We start from the raw sequence: 22422 nt of genomic DNA, 5'->3' as shown, positions 1-22422 counted from the left end.
ATTCCTCTTCTGTCTGTCTCTCTGTCACACACACACACACACACACAGAAACACACACACACTTGGCTCCCTGGTGTTGTTGTCTGTCACTCTGGCCTTGTAAAAAGCCCCTCTGTTCGGGCTCCACCCCTCATTCTCCGCTAATGGTCAGGTGCTTCTGTTCTTACCCACAGAAATCAATCAGCAGTCTGCTAGTTGTCTAGCCGCCTGAATGGTGTGTGTGCGTGTGTGCGTGCGTGTGTGTGTGTGTGTGCGTCTTTTTCTCCCTCTGACTGTATAACTGTAGGCGAGTTATTGCAAAGCCGATAACTCTTAGAAAAGAAAGTGCTGTCTGCAGAGAAATGACTCACCGTAGTTTAAACAGTTTCTCACTTCGTTCATTGTTCCTCCCCTCGCTATCTCACAGATTCAAAACACTTGTCTCAGGCAGGCATGAGTCATACCTGCAACCCACATATTGATTTGCTTTTATCCAAATCTTTAATTTGCTGATTTCTTCTTGGTAGAGCTAAAACCAAAGGATTTTAATCTCTGCCGTATTCAAAGAAAGTCAAGCATTTTTAGAACCACTGAGATGAGCAGATTACTGAGAAACACCTTTGCATAAACACATTTTTGGGTCAGGTTAACACTGTTGGTAAAGGTGATTTGATTGGTCCAATCTGTGAGCCTCCACCTAAAGTTGGAACAACTTGTGTTTACCACCGAGTTTATTCTGTAATAATCCAAAATTAATTCACGGCCCTTAACCCAATTGAAAAATCCTTTTTTTTGTTCCTTTTTGTCAATGATAACTTCCAGGTTAGCCTTAAATACGTCGTCCCGTGAGAACTCTATTGTTCATCGTTATAGTTATGTTGCCTTACACAAAAAAATTAAGAAAATTCAAAGTTCAGTTCAACTTTAAATGTATGTACAGTGTGTGAGCAAAGTCAAACTCTTGATTGGGGACATGTCAGTTCTCGTCCAACACTGGAATCAAACCAGTAAAGTTATGAATTACTTTACGATGATTTAAGTTTAAAACAAATGGCGTAATTCTTCCCCCTCCGACATGTTATTTTGACTTGTCTGAAGAAAAATACGATTTTAGGACACAGTTCTGGACTAAATGAATTGGTCAGATGGATGTTCTTGGCCTGGGGACCAGGCTGGCACATGGACACTACCAGGTGCCCACTGCTCAGGGCCAGACAGCACTCTTAAGCCCTGCCACCTTTCACTCAATTTAATAGGTGGCGGTGTGAATGCCGAATTGCACTCACACCAGACTTTGGTGGGCAGCAGGCCTGGACGAACAGAACCTCTTATAAAACCGAGAGAAAGGGGAGAGAGAAAGTTATAAAATGAAAGGCTCACACCGTAAAGCACCGCTCCAACACAGAGGGAAGGCAGAGAATCACCAAAACAACTTACCCACCCTCACACTCACACACACACACTCACACACTCACACACTCACACACACTCACACTCATCAGCCTGCCAGCCCCCGACATTTACATTAGAAGAGGAAGAACACAGTGGGCCTGTGGAGGGATAGAGGGATGGGGAGGAGAGGTCGGACACGCTATTGGGAGGCTGTAAACACTGTAAGACAGTATCTCCATGGAAGCCCGCACACTGCTCTGAGGCATCTCACCCCCCCTCCGACCAGCCGCCAGCCCCCAAGCCTTTCCAAAGCCAAGTACCCTGACCATCGGGCCCCAAATCGGCCCCTCGCCTCGCCTGCCAGCCTGGCTGTCCAGCACAGCAGATGTGCACAGAGGAGTGGCCTTGGATGACTGGATCCCCTGGGCTTTACAGAGGGCGAGGGAGGAGGAAAGACGATGAGAGTGGCTTTGACAGAGGGCTTGTGTGACCAAGGTCCTGCGTTTATGGAGAGCTTATATTTAATGCAGGTGTCTGTGTGGGTGTGTGTGTGTGTATGTGCGTGTCTGTGGATTTGTTTCCATGTGGCGTTACTTCTTCATGTCATTTAATTGGATTACATTTATGCCTTCTCTTATTAGCCCTTTTTTTCCACCAGCTATATAATGGTGTACAGGTGATCAGAAATTGGAATGGTTGCTTAAGTTTAACGTTTTAAAAGCTGCTATCTAATTATTTTTATATTAACAGTGGATCAAATTACCACAAGATATGAGAAAGGCATCACTCACAGTGGAGAATTATCATCCAATCATCAACCACAGTTATCAGAATAAAATGTTAGCAGTTAATGTTTCTGCAAACCAAAGATACGTTTCAATTTGTACATTGGCATGTGTACAAAACGTGTCTTATCAAGTTCAGTGCACGCGGACTTTCGGGTGGCCAGTGGCCGTCATTTCAAGTCTGCTTTTCAACATTTGTAAGTGTGACGCCACTCAATATATAGGCTTTTTAGCGTCCTTAAAAACTTTTTGGCATAAAGGCCCATTACTCTATTGTTTAGGTTCACCCTCACGGCATCAACCTGATTTTCGGACACTGAAGGTAGCTGTTTGGTAAACCCACTGTCATTTTACATACTGTATGTTTTATGTTTTAATTGTCAGCCAAGGGAATGCAGATGAAAAATTACATTTAAAGGAGCAATATGTAATAATTTTAGTTGAAAACACTGAAAAAAATTAACTCCCTTAAACCAAAATTATCATAGGACTGTGAAGAACTAGCAGTTTTGACATTATGATGACTATGTATTGTGTTACAGCGATGTCTACTGAAGTTAGCATGCTAACCAGCTAGCCCCAACCCATCTGGCTCCTGTGTTTACACCCCCCTGGCTCCTGAGCTTCCAGTCCAAAACACTAGCTGCATGTCTAACTACGCTAACTAGCTCATGGTAGCTACAGTTAGCAGCAGTCTGGTGATATTCTGCCCCCTATATGTTGTACGTATGAATTTGAAAGGTGGCCAGTTTTTACATATTGCACCTTTAAGCTCACTGGTCAAATACATCAAATGGTACAGTTGTATTGTGCTATATTGTGACTTTGTGGGGTTTTGTAAGCCCTTGTAGTGTGGACATATTTGTATGCATGACACAGCAATAAAAGTCTTCATCATCATCATCATCATCATCACTATTCTGAGAATCAACGTTGGACTAGTCATACTGTCCAAGCTGCTGGACACCTGTTGGATTTGAATGTAAATTTGAATCTCCATCTGTTGTGCTGGACAGCTAGGCTGGCAGAACTTCACATGGCTGCTATATGTGGACTGCATATTGAGCTTTGATGTTAAACACCCAGTGTCTGTGTGTGCCTTTCTATGTGTGATCAGAGGCCATACAGCAAGCTATACAGCCCTTGAACTCCACTCTGCTCCTGTGTAAAGGAAGGATGTGAGGATGGAGAGGAGGAGGAGGAGGAAAACAGGTGGGTTTAAATGGTGTTCAGGGTTGAATGAGCCTCCTTTGAGCTGTGCTCCCATTATACAGCAGCTATTATGCGGCCCTCAGCAGCCGAGCCACTACATGGAAGTTCCTTTACAGACAGACAGGAAGACAGACATACTGATGCTGACAGACATTTATTGGCAGCATGGCAGACAGGCTGATACGTTCATGTGCCACATCAATTTTACCGTCTACCTTTTAAGTTGACATATATCTTGGTTTTTCCAGAATTTTTAGAGTTTTAGTCCACATAACACTATAACGCACCTTGGGTTGTTCTCCCCTCTCTTGTCTCATATCTGTATTTATCCCTCACAGGGGGGAAAGGGACATGGGATGGAGTTGCTGGTAGATGGGTGGATGCCCTGTAAAACAGATTCCCATTCACCAGCTCTGTATAAAGGCCTTTTATTGGGAACTCTGTTCGTTAGCCCTCTCACCTCCTGTATTTGCCACTTCACTCCCGGAGAGAGAGTGGGAAGCAGTTGAAAGATACACATGAGGAGGGAGCGGGAGAGAAGTAAAAGGGTAGTTTAGGAAAAAACAGGCCTTGGGGGCTTTTTTAACACAAAAGGCAGAGCTAGAGAGCGAGGGAGGGAGATTGAATGCTCGGAGAGAGAGGGAAGTACAAGAGAAAAAGGGAGAGGGTTTACAGAGCTGGAGCGGGCAGCGCCTGCCAGGCGCTGAGGAATTCATGGTCGATTTGTCCTTGTTTGCGGCCGGTTTGCAATAAAAAGGAGCTGAAGAGGAGAAGGGGCTGGACCGGGCTGGGGGCAAGCAACAGATTGCAGATGCCTCTATTGGAGAGGGCTCCTTGTGAAAAAGTAGGTCCCCCTCTCTGAGTCCCGAGCCACCCTTTAGAGAAAAGAGCCCTTCTCTACTGTAAAGGAGCGCTCGGGACATTGTGGGGCTTGTCAATGGCTCTCGGTTGGGGCACCGGGAGAATACAAGGAGGCCCAGTGTTCAGCGCCGCAGCTCCTTCTATAGAGGCCAGAACCGTAATGGGGGCCCCGGGGGCTCTACAGGGAGTTTAGAGGGCCCAGTTTCAATGGAGACCAAGTCTTTTTAACTAGTACATTGTGCAACTTTCTCTCCCTCTGTCCTAGAGATTGGAGAGAGGGAAATTCCTATGCAGATCAAACAGAATGTCTTCATTTCCAAATGAACATGGGATGGACGAAATTTGGAGGGACACAGTTGGAGACATTGAGGGAGTATTGTTAGTGCAGAGAGGCAAGGGGTTAGGTAGGTGTGTGTATGAGTGTATCCATGTGTGTGCGTGTGTGTCAAGTGTTGTTACCGCAGACGGTGGTCAGCGACCGGTCCATCTCAGGTGAGATTAGAGCCAATCACGGCCTGTTAAAGCACCTGTCAATCAACACAGTGGCCCACTGGACCCAGGGCAACCTCCAGCTGTTTTCCAGTGTGTGTGTATACTCTGTGTGCTGATTCTGTGTGATCGTGTTAGGTAAGGTCAGTCATGAGTTGTTACGATTCTGTTTTCCCATGAAATCATTATTAAAAAGCATATTTAACCTGTTAAAACAGAGTATAATCACTTGTGGCATCGAGACAGACACACACGAACTTACGAAGTCCTGCATTTCAGTCATGCAGGACTTGGTTACCCGCAACTTAGAAAAGACAAACTTTACACAGTCACCATGACCGCGTCAGACTGCTGTAGAAAATGCAGCTGATAAACAAAGTGCCGTCCAATAGAGCAGCTGTAGGATTTCCCCTAACCTCAACCAGTGGCCTGAATGCCTTTTTATATCTCTGTTTGTCTATCTATTCTATCTGTCTGTATGTTTGCCACACTCCTTTGATAGTTACATATGAAATGCTTAAAGATCATTCTTGTTTATTTTATTGATTATTTTCATAGTTTCGGTCACTGTTCATGAGAATATTCTACTGACCAAGAAGATTGCTGGGATCTGGGAACATGCCAACATCAGTAAAACAACGATAAGGTAGGAAACACAAGCACAGGAAAGAGTTAAGTCACTTTATTTTGGGGTGAGACTAAAAGTGAATGCACCTAAAAGGGTAGTGATAGTAACTATTAACCGAACTGCCAATAAATAGCAAAAAACCCAACCTTCTGAATGTCTACACTCAAAGACGTGGTCAACAGCCTGCCAAAATAGCGAGGGGCGAGACAAATCAAGAGAATACGCCCCTATAACTTTTTGTGTGGATCTGAATAAAGGGATGGATCCAGGAATTTGTTCTCTGGTGTTTTTTTACATTTATGTGTCTATGAGTGAGTACAAAAGGGGACTGTTTGGCCTTGGTGGAGGTATGCGCTCTACTGATTGCCATTGTAGTTTGAAATGTATCTATATTTTAAAAGGTCTGGTTGTCAATGGACAGAATTTGTTGCTCGTTAACTTTGCAACAGCTTTGGCTTGAAAGTTATTGGGCACTTGTTTAATGTGCGACATACAGGGGACTGTTGGATGACACAGCTTATCCCACAGTTAATACTAATATGTCCTCTATTCATCATCACTGGACAATGTTACTATTTTTTCCACTACAATCACTTCACAGATCTCCCTGTGGGCGCCCAAGCTCCCAAACAACAATGGAAATGGCACCTATTCCTTAATGTATAACAAAAACTACAATTAAAGCAAGTATGGCAGGTCAAAGTTGGACCAGGAACAATATACAGTTTGAGTAATGATTCCACAAGTTTAGTTTATCTTGAGACAACCTGTCTGATTGTCTGATGGATGATGTTTCTACCTTAATTAGTTTTAGTCGTTTCATACACAAAAACACAGCAGTTACTTGTGGGAGCAAGATTTTATCATCAGATTTATCATTGTTTTGATGGCCGATAACAGAAAAAGAACATGCAAAGTGGCAGGTTGTAATAAACTGGAAGTGTCCCAATAAAACTTGTCCATGCTGTGATAACGACCTCTTTGCACTGAAATCATGTGATACACAACTTTTGAAGCCGTCGTAAACTGTTGAAGTCATACACACACACATAAACACACACACACACTCATGTCCCTAGTTGAAACGGTTATCATCCATGAACTCCTGAACAGGAACCAGCTCTTCCTGCAGAATTCCCTCATCTCGCCAGCTGTCTGTAATGTGTGTCTGTGTGTGTGTGTGTGTGTGTGTGTGTGTGTGTGTGTGTGTGTGTGTGTGTGTGTGTGTGTGTGTGCTCTATCTATGCATGCGACAGAGATACAGGGAGATGAGAGAGCGTGACACCTCTGACTGCCGGGTTCCTCCAATTGTCAGGCAGGAAGCCCGCTCCGACTCCAGATAAAAGAAAACGAGGCGGAAAATACAGACGAAAGACGGAGAGAGAGGGAGGGCAGGGAGTACATAGAAAGGCTCTCTCGCCCGGGGGAGACAGTAGAGCAAAGGTGAGGGTCGTGGAACAACAGAGAGCCCATGAACAACAACAAGAATAACAACTGCATGGTGAGTCAGGCCTGTGGTTTGGAGGCTACGCTCAGCTGGTTCAGTGAGTGTGCGATGAGTGGAGGGTCCCCACAGTGACGCACAATCGCATCACACCTGCTCACTATCTAACGTAACGTTCACACGAACATATGCCACAAACGTATGTAAAGATTAAAGAAGTACATATATATGACTAGTCACCAAGTATGTAAATTTTTAAATGTCAGATCTCGGGTTCCTTCGTTCCTTCCTGTACGCGTGCGTGTGTGAGTGTGTGTGTGTGTGTGTGTGTGTGTGTGTGTGTGTGTGTGTGTGTGTGTGTGTGTGTGTGTGTGTGTGTGTGTGTGTGTTCCACTATCTTCAGTGTCCTCATAAGGATATATGAATTTAACAGATCTGTCATAGATCTACTTTTGAGTAATGTACATATGCTATAGCTCTTGTTGTGAAATTAATCTCAGTGGGTTTTTCTTTGAACCGTCACGTCATCTCTTCTGCTACCAAAGAAACCAAAGAAACTACCTTAATATCGAAACTGAGAATAATGACAAGCATTTACCCCTGTCCCTGAAATGTGATGTTATTGTGCAGAAGTACTGATTCTATGTATGGTATATTTTTTGTCAGTAATTGTATTAGTAATTGTCCCCACATACCGGAATCTCCCGTGTCATCGTTATTACCAGTGCTGGTTTGATTAATGAAGGTCTTTCTCACAAAACCTGCGTGGGTACTTGACTCAAATAATACCGTTGACGTAGTATCTTTTCAAAGTTATAAATGTGCGCAGTTGACCTCTATTTTCTCTGTTTTAGTCTGTTAAATTAGAAACATAAAACGTTAAACAGTGACTCAGTTATAACTCAGTTTCTGGGACTTTAAGACACCGATATGATACGATTCTGGGAGGAAGCCATATCAAACCATCAAATTCACAGGAAAAGGTCAACATTTTAAATTTTAAATTTGCTTATTTACTAAGAGTTATGTGGTATCAATCTTCCCATCTAACTGTTGGCATGGAAACAAATAAGCGTATTTGACAAAACTGTAATTAAACTGTAATTGATGACTCTTAGAAATATCAGTCGTCACACTGAATATGCTAACTCGTGGAAAGTTGCTAGCTGAGGTGGAAAAGTGTTAAACAGGAAGCTGGTTTAGCTTTAATGGTGTTTGCAGCTGATCTATTGTTCCTGGAGTTGCTTCCTCTGATTGTCTGCTTTACATTGATAAACAGGCAACAGACACCACACAAATACAGTGTATTCACACACACACACACACACACACACACACACACACACATAAATGCACATATATGAGCAGACGCACATTAACTCATTATCACATGCTTCAGAGTAGCCCACACACAATCCTCGCTGCTGCCTGTCTGTCTGTTCAACAGGTCATGTAGACGTGATCACTGTCACACCGGGCATGCTGAGTGCTTGTGCACCACTCTCCCATCACCGTAGTTACCCACTGATGGGCGCACATCACCGTGCCGACAGCGTGTCTCCCTCTGAACGTGTGTTTCATCAGGTCTGAATTTACATTTCGTTCTTCCCCGCCTGAAGTACCAGCTGAGTTGAGTCAGTGCCAGCAGGCTAATTAAACTTTTGTCAATGAAGCTGCAAATCAGAGATAAATATGAACAGACAACCTGTGTTTATCTTAACTCTGTGGTATGATGCGGTACAGCCCAACTCATCTGGCTTCCTGGGCAGGGTTAAGCTGAGAGCACCAATAAATACAGTATGACTCATGCCTTATGTCTATGTGTCTGTTTGTTATGTTGTCAGGGTTGGACCAATTATAACTTTAATGTCATTTGTTGCCGATACTGATCTTCAATAGAAGCACTGTCAGATTCATTCACGTGAGATGTAATGGGGATCCTTTTAAATGTGTATCATTAAATGTAATTTAATTTGACAGTTTTATTGGGCTCCAATCAGGTACGCATGAATATTGATTTTTAATAATTATAATTGGTAGCTTGGGCCCTAGTGGAGTGAACTATTGGCCCATTATGGTACGCAGAGATATGTCTGAACGTGACGGGTTTAATAAGATGACATAAAGATATGGAATATTGGCACAAGACCATCAGTAACTGGCTGCTTTTTCATAAAATAAATGATTGAATATTAAGGTTGGTGATATTCTGCATTTCTCTGTGTTTTGCAAAACACAGTATTCTCAATCCAGAATACACCAATCCTGCTGAAGAAATACACTCGAAAGAGCAGCAAATGTTCATTAATACACATTGAAATGAGAATGAAAACACTGCCCAGCACATGCACGGTTTAGTTTGAGTAACATTTGTTAAAAACTACAGTGGCCAGCTGTGATAGGAAATGACTAAGCTATTTTTAAAAATGGGACAGTATGTCCATGACGAGTGTTGAGGTGCAGCAATGCTACTTGTAGCAACACTACACACAAAACTACATCTCCCTGTTGCGTTCAGGTAGTATAGCTACTTTTAAAAACGTCCAACCAATGGCGAGTTAGTTTTTCTACTATGTAACAATGTGGAGCTATATTTAATTTCCCTTTAAAGCAACATTAACACTACTTTTTTACCATAAAATAACAGCTTCACAATCATTTTAATGGCACAGTGTCTTGCAATAGTGTGAATAAACAGCATGTCTCATACAATAGATTACTTTTAACAAAAATGTACTGTTGCTAGTTTAGCTTAACTACTTTCAATGAAGAGTCTCGTGTAGCTTCTCCACCTGTGTGTGACCTATTAAAGATTTAGCTCTTCAGTAGGAATAAATAAACTTGGGGTTTAGTGCAACAGTGGAAAGTGGAAAGTATTGAGGGACAAACTAACACACTGTTGGTTTTGGTGTTTCCGTGGGATCTGTTAAGAGAAACACAAAAGATCAACAAGACAACGTGTTCCATAATTTGCAAACACTTTCTCGATGCAGCTTCCTCCTCTAGATTATAAAAACAAGTCACACAATGGAAAGTCTCAAAGCACGAATGCAGAATCTGAATTAGCCTCTTATCTGAAATGACTCATGCCTCAAACAAAAGAAGAGGCAGAACAATGGAAAGTCTATCCGTGGCCTTGAGACAGGTTTCACTGTAAGATGTATTGCACTGCAGTCACCTGTTTCACCGCTGGCAGCCATTTATTACCTATGTAACGCCCTGATCCTCAAACATGTCTGGAGCACAGTCCTCTGTGCGGGCATGTGTATACAGTATCTGTGTGGGTGTGTGTGTGTGTGTGTGAGTGAATGAGTGTGTGTGTCACAGGGGGTGGAGGTGACAGGCTGACAGCTACCTGCAGAAAGGTGTCTCAGTATGTGGGTCGTGTCCATCAGCCTCTAATCCGCTGTGATGCAGACCTGTTTGAACAGCCAGCAGGTTCTCACCAACACAGTTATGTAAGAGCTCAATGGAGGCCAAACAAAGACACGGAGAGACGGATGGGTCGAGAGAGAGACAGAGAGTGAGAGAGAGAGAGAGAGAGATTGGTTTGCACTTGTCATAGTTAATTTACCTGAGCTCTACAATTAGACAGGAATTCCTTGGCACCTCGGAGTTTTTCTTGTGTCAGTGTGTGTGGAAAAAAGGGAGTGTGTATTAGGTTGCGTTTGTGTGCGGTAATGAGCAGGTGCTTGACTAAAAAGTTTGACTAAACAGAGTTGGGCAGCTGGAGATTCCCCCATGCTGCTCCAAGACTAACATTAGACACGTACTGCAGGTTAATCGGATGCCACATCTCAGTACGAGAATGGAAAATAACCAGTCCAACACCTTCTGACTGCACTTAACCCTTTCTGTGCTGACTGTTATCCTCAGCATACCACTGCTGCTTCTATACCCCAAGTCCTGTATTCAGCTGACACGGCATTAAAAGCTAATCTTCCTCTGTGATCATCAATCATGTGCACATGTTGAATGGGATCAAAATGTTGTCTTTACGTCAGGTCACCCATAACACCTTCCATAGACAACCAATCTGGTACAGATGTCCCAGTTCCTCTCCTTTATGTCCAATGGCAACTAGCATTGCTACTGCAGAAAGTAAGGCAGTGTGGCTGTGATGTTTGGTAGGTATAATGTTCACCATCTTCACCAGTGAGTCAACAACTCTGCTAAGACAGCCAAACGTCAACACAAGACATAGCAGCTAATCAGTTACTAGTCCAACAGCAATAAAGCCAGTTTGGCATCTGTCTTACAGCCTTAATTTCCAAAAGCTCTCTGCAATGTCTGAAAGCCAGTCCTAGATTTAGTCTCGGCTGGCCTCTAGCACAGTTACTCTCTCTTTATGTCTTATTAGCTATCTCTCCATCAGGAAGCTCCATGAATCACAGAAAGTTGAGGCAGAGCAGCCTGAGGACATCAGGATGAAAACCAGAAAATATTTTCTTCCATAAAATATGATCCGGTTTCACCAACATAGTTGAGGGTGTGTGACATAGTGCCATAAAGCATGACACACTTCTTGCAGTAGAGCATACCTGCTGCTCACCTAAGTTACATAGTGCAAGAACAGGCATCAAGGGAGCGATGCCTGAGGACCCAGTTTCATGTAATTCATTTGTGACTGACTGATACTGTTATCCTTGGAGCTAACGCTGCAAACATCAGCCAAAAATCATTATTATTGAACATTAAAGGTTTATGTTAAAATTCAGAATATTGATTGACTGTACAATCAACCCAACTGCATCATAATATGGATTCAACACCAGCACAACTTGAGAACACCATGTAGGCCATAACCAAAATGGGTTTATTATGTCACATCATGGATACTTTAGAAGGCCGTTGATTGACGCGGCATTCAACCGTGTGACCTTTTCACTCTGTGATTATAGCAAATCTCTTTTTTTTTCAGGTTATCAATCACTTTCCGTGAGGATTAAGGCAAAGTTTGATTTAAAAACGACAGCAGTGTTTTCACAAGGATAATACAACATTCCTGGTCTTCACATTTTTCTTAGTTGGGTGATAAGACTGTTGATTCAGTGAACTTGCCAGGCCATGTTCTCCGAGAAGGTGATTCATCTTTTTAGGGAGAGGTAAGATGGATACGAGCAGGATTTATAATGAGTCAAAGTGATTTCATAAATTTTCCGCACAGCACTTAAGTCTATATGTTTGGCTTCTGCAGTTGCCAGAATTCAATTTACATTTCAAGTGCATTTGCACAAATGACCTCTATGTCCCTCTGAGCCAAAGCACACAGATACAGACTAGCCTAGACTGACACACACACACACACACACACATACACACACCTGGGAATGACATCACTGTGTAAAGAGGCCTGATAAGGTCATTTGTCAACAAAAGCACTGACCTGTTGCATAAGAAAGACAGACTGAGTGATTGACTGAGACAGCCGTGCATGCACCCACACAGAAACACACACAGACACACACAAAGTGGGCTACAAGAGGTTAATGATTACAGGTGTAATGTGATAGGCTTTGCTATTGCACCTGTCATATCAAGGATAGGTCAGCTCCCGCCTGTTTCTCACAAATCGGCATTGTTTTCACTGGCATGCAGCGCTGGTCCCAAACAAAGCTAGTGTGTGTGAAGAGGTGTGTTCATGTCGGGTTGTCAGCGTGATTGCCAGTGTGCCAGTGTGTTTAAGGTGTGGGTTTGAGAGTAGCTGTGTGTTTGTAAGGTGGCAGTGTGTTTATGCAAGTGGCTGAGAGGAAGACAGGGAGAGAGGGACAGGCAGACAGACAACTGCCACATCCACCACAGAAGCTTCAGTTCACCAAACTGTAAAAGATTTCTAGGGAAAGTTACCCTCATTCATCAGATTGCGTGCTCTTTCTCATGAAGTTGGCTTCTAAAGGTGCATTATGTAGGAATTTTAGTTGAAAATGTTCAAAAATTATCTCAAATTATCAACAGAATGCAAAGAAATAATAGTTTTGATGTCATGCAAAGATGCTGAAGTTAGCATGCTAACTAGCTAGCCTCAGCCTGTCCCATTTCAACACTCTTGTGCTAGTGATGTAAACAACAACACTCCCAGTCTGCACCACTAGATGCATGGCTAACGGAGTTAACTAGCTAACTGCAGCTACAGTTCAGCGGTTAAACTTGGGATATGCTGCCCCCTGTTTGTTTTGAGTATGAATTTTACAGGAGGGCAATTCTTACATACTGCACCTTTAAAGATCAACACAAAAAATTAAAAAGCGCTAAAGCAACACTATGTAGAAATTGGGATTTTTTTGTGATTTGGGGCCCCTAACACCACTGTTAGGTCTTTGTCAGACGTAATGTAGGTGTTGAAAACATCTATGTCAAAGTAAACATGTATGTAACCTACCCTCTCACTGAAGTTACTGCAGAAACAAGTGATAGGGGGGCGGAGTGGCTGAGACAGAGACACCATTCACACTATTACAAGACACTGCACCATCAACATGATACTGAAGCTGTTATTTTGAGGTTAAATGTTACATAATGTTGCTCTAACATCCATTCTTGAGATTAGAAAGTGGTTGGAAGTTGTCGCGGTTAAAAGAAAAGAAACATCGTGCTCCTTCATTTTCTCTCAGATAGGCCTACCTCATATGACAGTTTCCCAGTTTGTAACCATTTGCTCAGCGTGAAGGTAATAAGTCACTAGTTCAGCAGGAGCAGTGGTGCTTAAAGGAAAACTCTGGTTAAAAATAGTTGCAATAAATCATTTTGGCTAACTTGGGGATTTGTTTACAGCCAGTCATGCTCAGAATGTCATGTTCCAAGGTCTAAGCAGTAACTTTGGTGAGTTTAATCATAACCACTAAGGCTAATGGCCTGTGGTGGAAGATGTACTCAGATGTTTCACACAGTTTAGAAATAGTCTTCAAAAAGAGACCCACATTCACAATTTGCTTTAGTATTGGAATCAAAATATACTTGAAGTGCCAAAAGTAAAGTTAGTATTATGAAGATGGGCCCATTTCAGTATCACATATATTATTCATAAAAATAAACTTAAAAAAACTTTTTTTCTCATCTCACTTTACACAGTTAAGCTTGTGACCTGACATCTTTGAGTACATGTGACAACAAAAAAGCCCAAAACACCCCTTTGAAAGCCAAGGGCAGGAACATGAGATGACTAACAGTATTAAGATAATAGGGTTTCCTTCATTCCTGTTATCAGGCCAACTTAATAACCACAGTGTTCTCTCACACTGCTCAGCGTTAATAGGAACATACCTGTAGCTGCTCATATTTCATCCCTGTGACAATATCCAAGGTCTCTACTTAACCGAGACCTGGAATCTACAAGATACAACATGGAGCAGACAGCAGTGTTTGAGCAGGACCTATTGGAATACACATAATGGGTGTGTATCGCAGGGTACATGTATCAACCTGCGGTCGGCTGTGTTTGATTTGTATTATTCAGTGTAATCACATACAATGCTTGTATCTGTCACAGGGTAGATGTCACACAGCCGTAAATCAGCAAAGAACTTGTGATCTGTCTCATGTCTAGACTGCTGAAACGGTTCCTATGAGCCAGCCAGGACAGTCAGTTACAACAACAAAAGAACGTTTTTTTTTTACATTCCCTTAAAAAAAAACATATACGAAAGAAAAACAAGCTGAGTGTTAATGTCGGTTATGACCTCACGGACAGGGGGTATTAAAGAGGTGGAGCTTTATTTAATGCCCAGAGAAATGGGTGCAGTGACTCAGTTGACTGACAAGCGGCCATTTCTGTCATTCCAGGCATAGCAGAGACAGAGAGAGCTCTGAGCTTGTCGTGTTTCCCCAAGCTGTAGACATGAAACACTGTGCAACAGTGGGGGTTGGGGGAGGACAGGTGTCGCTTGTCATGTAATTATATGTCTTTAAACAGTGCCAGCTAGATAGTTTAGCAAGGCAAGGCAACAGATAAATGCTAATATGCTACGCACTACTTTCTAGGATATGACTTGTCACATAATGTAAGCTATTGTGCTAGTCGAGGTGTATTTAGATCCATTAGTAGTGGGAATTAAAATGCAATGTTGTTCTGACAGCTCCAGAAAAAACGACCATATAGGTCGCCCGTTCAAGCAGCTTATCGCAAGCCATATTTATGCTTATCGGGAGGCATCGACCTCTAGTGGTGAATGCAATCATTACGGCAGCAAAGGAGGAAGTCAGGTGACGTAGTATTAGAGCAACAAGGTGGAGGAGGTGAGCAAACCCTAACCCAGGACTTTCACCCAGGATATCGCTGTTCATGTAATAAAAAGTCAACGGGTTGTTATTTTGACTTACGTAACTGAATAACCTAACCAAGTAGTTTTGTTGCCTAAACCGAACCAAACAGTGACAGTTTCAGAGCATTTACCATGTGAACACGAAGGTCCAGTTCGCCTGTTCGTAGAACTCTCCAGCTGTCTTATATGTTGTTTTGGGAGTCATTTGGCAATGGACCTATTCAGCTGTTTATTATAAGAATGTGTTGTCTTCTTGATAGATAACAGTGTTATGTGACACTCGAATGCTTTTACAGCTGCAACAGATTATCAAAGTACGTCATGGAGTGAATGCAAGCGACCTGTTTGCTAACACTAGTTTCGACCGTGGAAGCTAAGATCGGCTACACTTCTTGTAAACAGGAAGTGTCTGATACAACAGAAAGTAATTAATTTAATAATTGATAAAATCTAACCTAACACCTTTCATGGTCCAAAAGACCTGTCTCAGAGTATTTACTGCTAATCCTCATCCAAAGGGTTTCACAAGTATTTATAAAATAAACTAACCATTCAGATGCAATGGCTACAGCACAAGGTCAGAGACACATTTAGCTGTTCACAGAGCTCAGAATACCCACCTTGAACACCTGAACACCTGGCAGGCCCTGTATATAATCTACAGTACATCCCTCCAGGGCAGACATATGCATGTGTTGAAAATAACAGTGATATGTTTGTTTCCCAGGCAAGTGCAATGAGTGTGTGAAATGCAGGTCAGATGAGTCATCTTCTTCTCTGACAGCGCTGTCTGTTTTTTCACACTTGAATGGAAAAATACTCCTGTGTGTGTGTGTGCACGAGCGAAGACACACACGGGCTGATTCATGCGCTTTTATGACTGCCCTGACAGCAGGGCACAAAGCTATGCTGCAAGGCCCAAGGACATGCAGGAGTGTACATGCTTACACACACACACACACTCACATACACGCACACTAACACACACACTTCTTTTTCCCTCCCAATTTTCTCACTATCACAGAAACTGATGGTATCACAAGTATCTTTCTACACTTGGTGTCTCACAAACACACTATTTCTCTTTGTCATTCACTAAGTTCCTCACTATCACACACACACATCCACACACACTTGCTGAATTGCTGGTGCTATATAAAGACAGCAGTGTTTAACCCCGTCCTTGAAACTGAACAGACGGCCAAAGACGCACACAAACACACACACACACGCACACACAGTGTCATAACTTGGCCTCTACACACAGTCTATATTACATGCTGCAGTGTTTATGTTTAGAAATGACAGCTCCGTCTGGCTGAGCGTCCTATATGCATGTGGTGTGCATGTAAAGTGCCAGCCTGTATACTGAAATGACCACTCAGGCGTAAAACCATTCACGCAATCACACACGTAAGGTTTTGCTCGCTTCCCAAAATCCTCCTCTTTTCGGAGCAGTTTCTCATGCTCGACGTTAATGTTCCAAATTAAGGTTGAGTGCTTTCACTGTGCCCAGGCCTATTTGTGTATTTGTGTACAGTAGTGTCTGGTTAAAGGTTGATCCTCCTCAAATGGCCATCATCAGTTCATCCGTCAAACCACAACCTGTACACACACACCAGGCCAAAGTGGTTGGCACGGTCCGTGTGTACGTGTGTGTGTGTGTGTGTGTGCGTGCGTGCGCCACCCATCTGGTTTATCCACTGTGAGGCCATTTGCTATTTCTAGAGCAGAGCTGCACTTTTACTCAGCTTTGTCCTTTTGTTGTTGTTTAGTTAGCTGCTTTGTGTCTGTTGCTCTCTCTCTCTCTCTCTCTCTCTCTCTCTCTCTCTCTCTCAGTGCTGCTCAGCTGTTTAAAAGAAGTGTGTCATCCTCACTTTGCCACACTTCTGTTTCTGTTTACCTCCTCCGTCTTCCCTCCTTCTGTCCATTCTGTTCTTCTCATCTTCTCCCTCCTCCTCCTCTCACCTTCCCACTGATGTTGTGACCCCTGACCTGCTGTTGACCCTCACTGGTTTCACTGGTTGCATTCCAGTCATGGCTGCTGTGTGATGTCTGGATGTAAACACAGCTTATTATTAAGTTGTTTTTTTTAAATTAATTAATCTATTTCATATTAATTAAGTAGTTGCTTTGTTAGCGGGGCCTTATATAACTCCTCTATAAGGTACACATGTGCAATATTAACAGTGGCCTCCCGCTCACTTCCAAACTATGCAAGCGAAGGGGCAAATAAATCATTCAGATCTGGTGGTGAAGCAAATTTGCATAATGGCTTCCTGTGGAGTTCAACGTCGGTGAACAATAACTGGCAAAGTTGAAGCCTCAACCAATATCAAAGACTGTTGTGTGGTTGACCCCCTCAAAGAGACCAGAGAGCTGAGTTCTGTGTGTCTCTCATCCTGCACTCTCCACATTCAGGCGATACTCATTCGCCTGGATTTAAATATTTGGGACAGTTCCCTAAAGGTGTAATGTGTCAAAATTTGCCACCTGTCGCATGTCACTCCAAAAATATAGGTGGCAGCATATCACCGAACACACTGCTTGCATACATCTCCCAACCGAAACCAGGGGGGGATATCAGACACCTCACGTCTTGCACGTTTGTACCTCGCCTCTGGAAGTAAAAGTGGTATTAGGAGACAAGACGTGTTGAAGAAACAACATGGCTACAGTTATGTTGAAGTCGTCTATGTACTGTGATGAAGAGATGTCTACTGAGCTAGCCCCGGGCCTGAAATACTCTTTCTACCAGTGGTCCAAAGCTCCTGTGCTAGCAGTGTAAACACTAACACTCCCCTGTAGTCCAGCTATCTGCATGGCTATCTGAGCTAACAAGCTAACAGTAGCTAAAGTCACGGATGTGTAAACAGAGTACAGTTAGCAGCATTTAGCAGGCGAAATTTGTTTACTTGCTTTCCTGCCGAGCTTAAAATGAGAAGAATGGTGACCACTCTCATATCTTTCAGTTAGCTTAGCTTAGCATAAAGACTGGAAGCAGGGGGGAATGTAAGTGAGTTTTTACCAGCACCAGCAGAAACATCTTGGAGTTCGGTCACTGTGAGATTTACTTTTGGCCAAAGCCAGGCTAGCTGTTTCCCCTTGTTTTCCAGTCTCTATGCTAAGCTGAGCTAACCAGCTGCTGGCTATAGGTTCATATTTACTGTAACGTTTAAATCTGTGGTCATAATGCAACACCTCTCATAATCATCACTGTATAGTACATAAAAAACATACTTAATGGTCATATCTGATAGCTATTATCTTTACAACAGTAGTTTCAACAATGTCCCGCACTTTCTGTACCTATAAATGACATTAACAATCAGACTTTAAAAAGTCAACATTTGCACTTTTCATAATGCTATAAGTGGTCTGCTGAGCTGTGTATACGTGCATATTACTGTGTTCTTTTGTGTGTAAATGTACCCGTACGTGTGTTTCTGCATGTACGTGTGTTTCTGCATGTGCGCCGCCATGGTGAAGGTCACAGAGATTATCAGCAGGGTCGTGTGTGGGTTGAAGCGTGTGTGTGTGTGTGTGTGTGTGTGTGTGTGCGTGTGTGTGCGCGTGCATCTATGTTGTGTACTTGCATGTGCATGCTTTTGAGTGTCTCTGTGGGTTTGTGCATATTACTTAATGTCTGTGCAAGCCTTTATGGACGACAACTGCTGTGTGCGTGTGTGTGTGTGTGTGTGTGTGTGAGAGAGAGAGAGAGAGAGAGAGAGAGAGAGATATTCCGGCGGGCTGTAGATCATTCACAGGTACGACAGGTCAATCTTCAATCCAGATGGCCTCACAGACTCCTGGGCTGCACTCCAAACAGAAACACACTTCACTACAATGTCACCTCTCTTAGAACACACACATACACCAAGCAAGTACACCTGATTGTCAGTCATTATTTAAATCCTATATTTACTCATTAACACTTCCAGATTGTTCCCAACTGTGTAGTGAACAAGGAAACATTGTTAGGATTAGACTTTCGAAGCGAAAGGTGCCTGTTACTCACTGACACACTACGCAACACAAAGCTATCACACATGGATCCATAAAGAAATAAAGACACACAGACACACACACACACACACACACACACACACACACACATAGCTTTTCTAAGAACCACTATCTCCTCTTTCAAACAACACCGCCAAGTATCTCTGCTGAGATAGCCTCAACAGGGTAGCGCAATATGTGTGTATGAGTGTGTGTCGGTGTCCATGTCTGCTGTTAAGTGTTTATTACGGCAGAGGTCCTTGGCCACAATGGCCTACTTCGCTAAAATTAGCATATTTGTTATCATAGAGTGTATGATATCTTAGCTTCTTTTTTTAATTTTGTTTCCCTCCACATTTCTATCGTTCACTTCCTCCCTTGTGCCCTAGGAGGAAGTGAAAGATAGAAATAGAAAAAGAAGCAAAGATATAGTTTGAAAGAGAGATAACAGAGTGACCTCCAGTACAGCAATGCTTGCTCTCTCACCAGGAACACTGGAGTATGATGAACGCAAATGGAATGAATGGAAATATGGAAATTCAATGAGCACTGACAAAGATTTAAACCGGACCTCAGCTCTAAATCAGACACAAATGTCAGTTTTGGCTCGTCCATCTCCTCTCATGAGTCAGCGGTGATGTTCTCAACATCTGTCATCGCCCTCATTTCTCTTTCCTCTATTTCTTTTTCCATCCTTCCGCTCCATCGGTGACTCCCAGACAGTTGTGGATGACAGTATATGATAACAGCTGGCTTAAAGGAGGTCACGTCTTAATGCAAGAAGTCCAAAACAAGCAGATGTACCTCTCTGTATGCAGTATTAGTTTATTTGATAATGTGGAAACTGCCACTGCGCACTGAAAGTGTCCTTTATATCATCTCAGTATATGAGTGAAGACCAAAAACTCATTTTGTTAGTGTAATCACAAGACAGTGTGTTCATCCATGAAATCATGAAATGATGACATTGGGAGGAACCAAATCTGCCAGAGGGGTCACCAAAGAGGAGGACACCATTCATTAACTTTTCATCTAATCACAATTAACAGTGATGTAACCTACATTACACTTGTATCAACTTTTTAATACACTTGAAAGTAATGAAACAGGGTTTGACATTGGCTGTACCTACCAAACAGAGTCGAGAAATGGTCTCTGCCAGAGTGTGACAACACCATTCAGGCAAAACACACACAGAACTGCAGTAGACTGCAGCATAACACTCGTACCAGTTGTAATAATAACAACAATTTCTCTCTTTCTATCTCAGTGCAGGAGTATAAAAAGCAAGAAAAGTCTGAGTTGGGGGCTGAGAAGGTAAAGCATCATAGTTTGAAGCTGTAGCCAGTAACCAAACTGACATATTTGATGAGTTGGGAGCAAGAACGTGTTGGAAAATATGTCACGCCCAGTTCACATGTGACATTATTTTAAGTGTCACATGTTCAAATTTTAGCTCACATGTGAAAATAACCAATCGCATGTAAAAATGTGTGAAAATGTGGAATTCACATGTGAAGAAGCAAATTTCATGTGATGTCATGAGCCATGTTTTGTTTCTACATGGGGTAATTCTTATTAACAAATGCAAAAACAGCCAATCACACAGTGTGAATGTGTGTAAAAAAAAATGAAAATGTCAATTTCATATGTAATTTCACATGTACTGAACTTACTTAAGTAACATGCACAAACACACATGGGTTGTGACAATGTTCAGTTCACATGTGACATTATTTTCTTTTTACTTGTGACATTTCCATAAGGGTATTATAGCTACAGCCCTGATGTTAATGTTTAGAAATGAACTGGACATCAACTAGAAATGTTAGCATAAAGTTCAGCTGAACACAGATTTAAACCAGTTACAAACACAGTCACCATTCTGTGCCAACAAGTTTTATAAATGTGCGCTGCACATTTCTGTGTGCGTGAATTTGTGGGTGTGTGTCTTCCTTTTTACTGTTCTTCCTCATAACAGGATGTGACAGATATGGAAAGACTGCCGGCCGTCTAACTGGCCGGGTTGCCCCTACACAAACACACATACACACACACACACACACACACACACACACACACACACACACACACACACACACACACAGGTCAGTCAGGCCAACACTGCGATCAGATGTCCACCTTTTCCATGTAAATGTCGCTTCACATCTGGTTATTTTGTTCCTATTAAATAAGGCCTCCTCTCTTCACAGAACACATCTGAACATCCATTAATAAGGTTCAAGTTCCCTTTTATCATCCCACAGCCTTCACAGTGAAGCTGGAAATGACTTTGACGTTTACAACGTATAACAACCTTCAGTGAAACATAAACATTACAGGCACGACAAAGACTGATATACACTCAGGTTCACAGGGCAGAATACCTCGGATAACAATAGCACAAACGGGGATGCTGCATGTATGACTAATTTACTGGTTTGTTGATTTACACATTTTTATAACAGATAGGATGAGCAGTCATTTATGTCTGGGTGTTCCTCCCTCCTACTGATGCATGTTGATTAGATACCACAGAAGGATGAAACAATATTTCTGATGTCTGACAAGAAAAAATAATCTCAGGGTGGTGTGGGAGGATTTTACTCAACAAGCTGCTGTTAACTTGTGTAATAAACTGTTCCCAGCTGTGTATGTCACTGGATCAGAGACCATTCGTGCAAAGTGAATCTTACCTGGAGATTACAAAAGGATAGAAACTGTTACAGAATGGTACGAAGAGGGGCAAGACACTTGACTTACTTACGTGTCCTTTTAATGAGATGGGTCATCGCAGAAAACGTGGACAACAGAATTCAAAGCCGCAGTGTGTATTACAGTATTTAGTGACATCTAGTGGTGTTGTTACAAACTGCAACCAACTGAACACCCCTTGTCTCACCCTCATCACGGTGGCCAACAAAAACACAAAGCAAATGAAAGCCAATCTCTAGAGACAGTGTTTGGTTTGTCCGTTCTGGGCTACTGTAAAAACATGGCGCAACATGGCGGACTCCTTGGAAAAGGACCTGCTGCTCCTTCTTTAGATATAAACAGCTCATTTTAAGGCAAACAAAAACACAGCAAATCTAGTTTCAAGTGATTTTGCACCAATAAATACGTATTGAGAGTTTTATATTTCATTTCCGCCCCCAAATCCTACACACTGCAGACTTTAAATGATTTTTTTTCTGGTGAGGACAATCAGAAGCTAATCCAGCTTTTAGCGTAATAAAAAATGTCAGTTTTAGTGCTCACTCATGAAAACACACACAACCCAAATACCGTTAAGGGTTAAGTGTTGAAGAGTTGAAGGCTGTATATTTAATCGACAGGCCCGGCCACGACGGGGACAGAAGGTAAGCAGGC

Source organism: Pagrus major, chromosome 15, assembly GCF_040436345.1.
Source record: "Pagrus major chromosome 15, Pma_NU_1.0".
NCBI classification, from domain to species: domain Eukaryota; kingdom Metazoa; phylum Chordata; class Actinopteri; order Spariformes; family Sparidae; genus Pagrus; species Pagrus major.
This window is presented reverse-complemented; position numbering follows the sequence as displayed.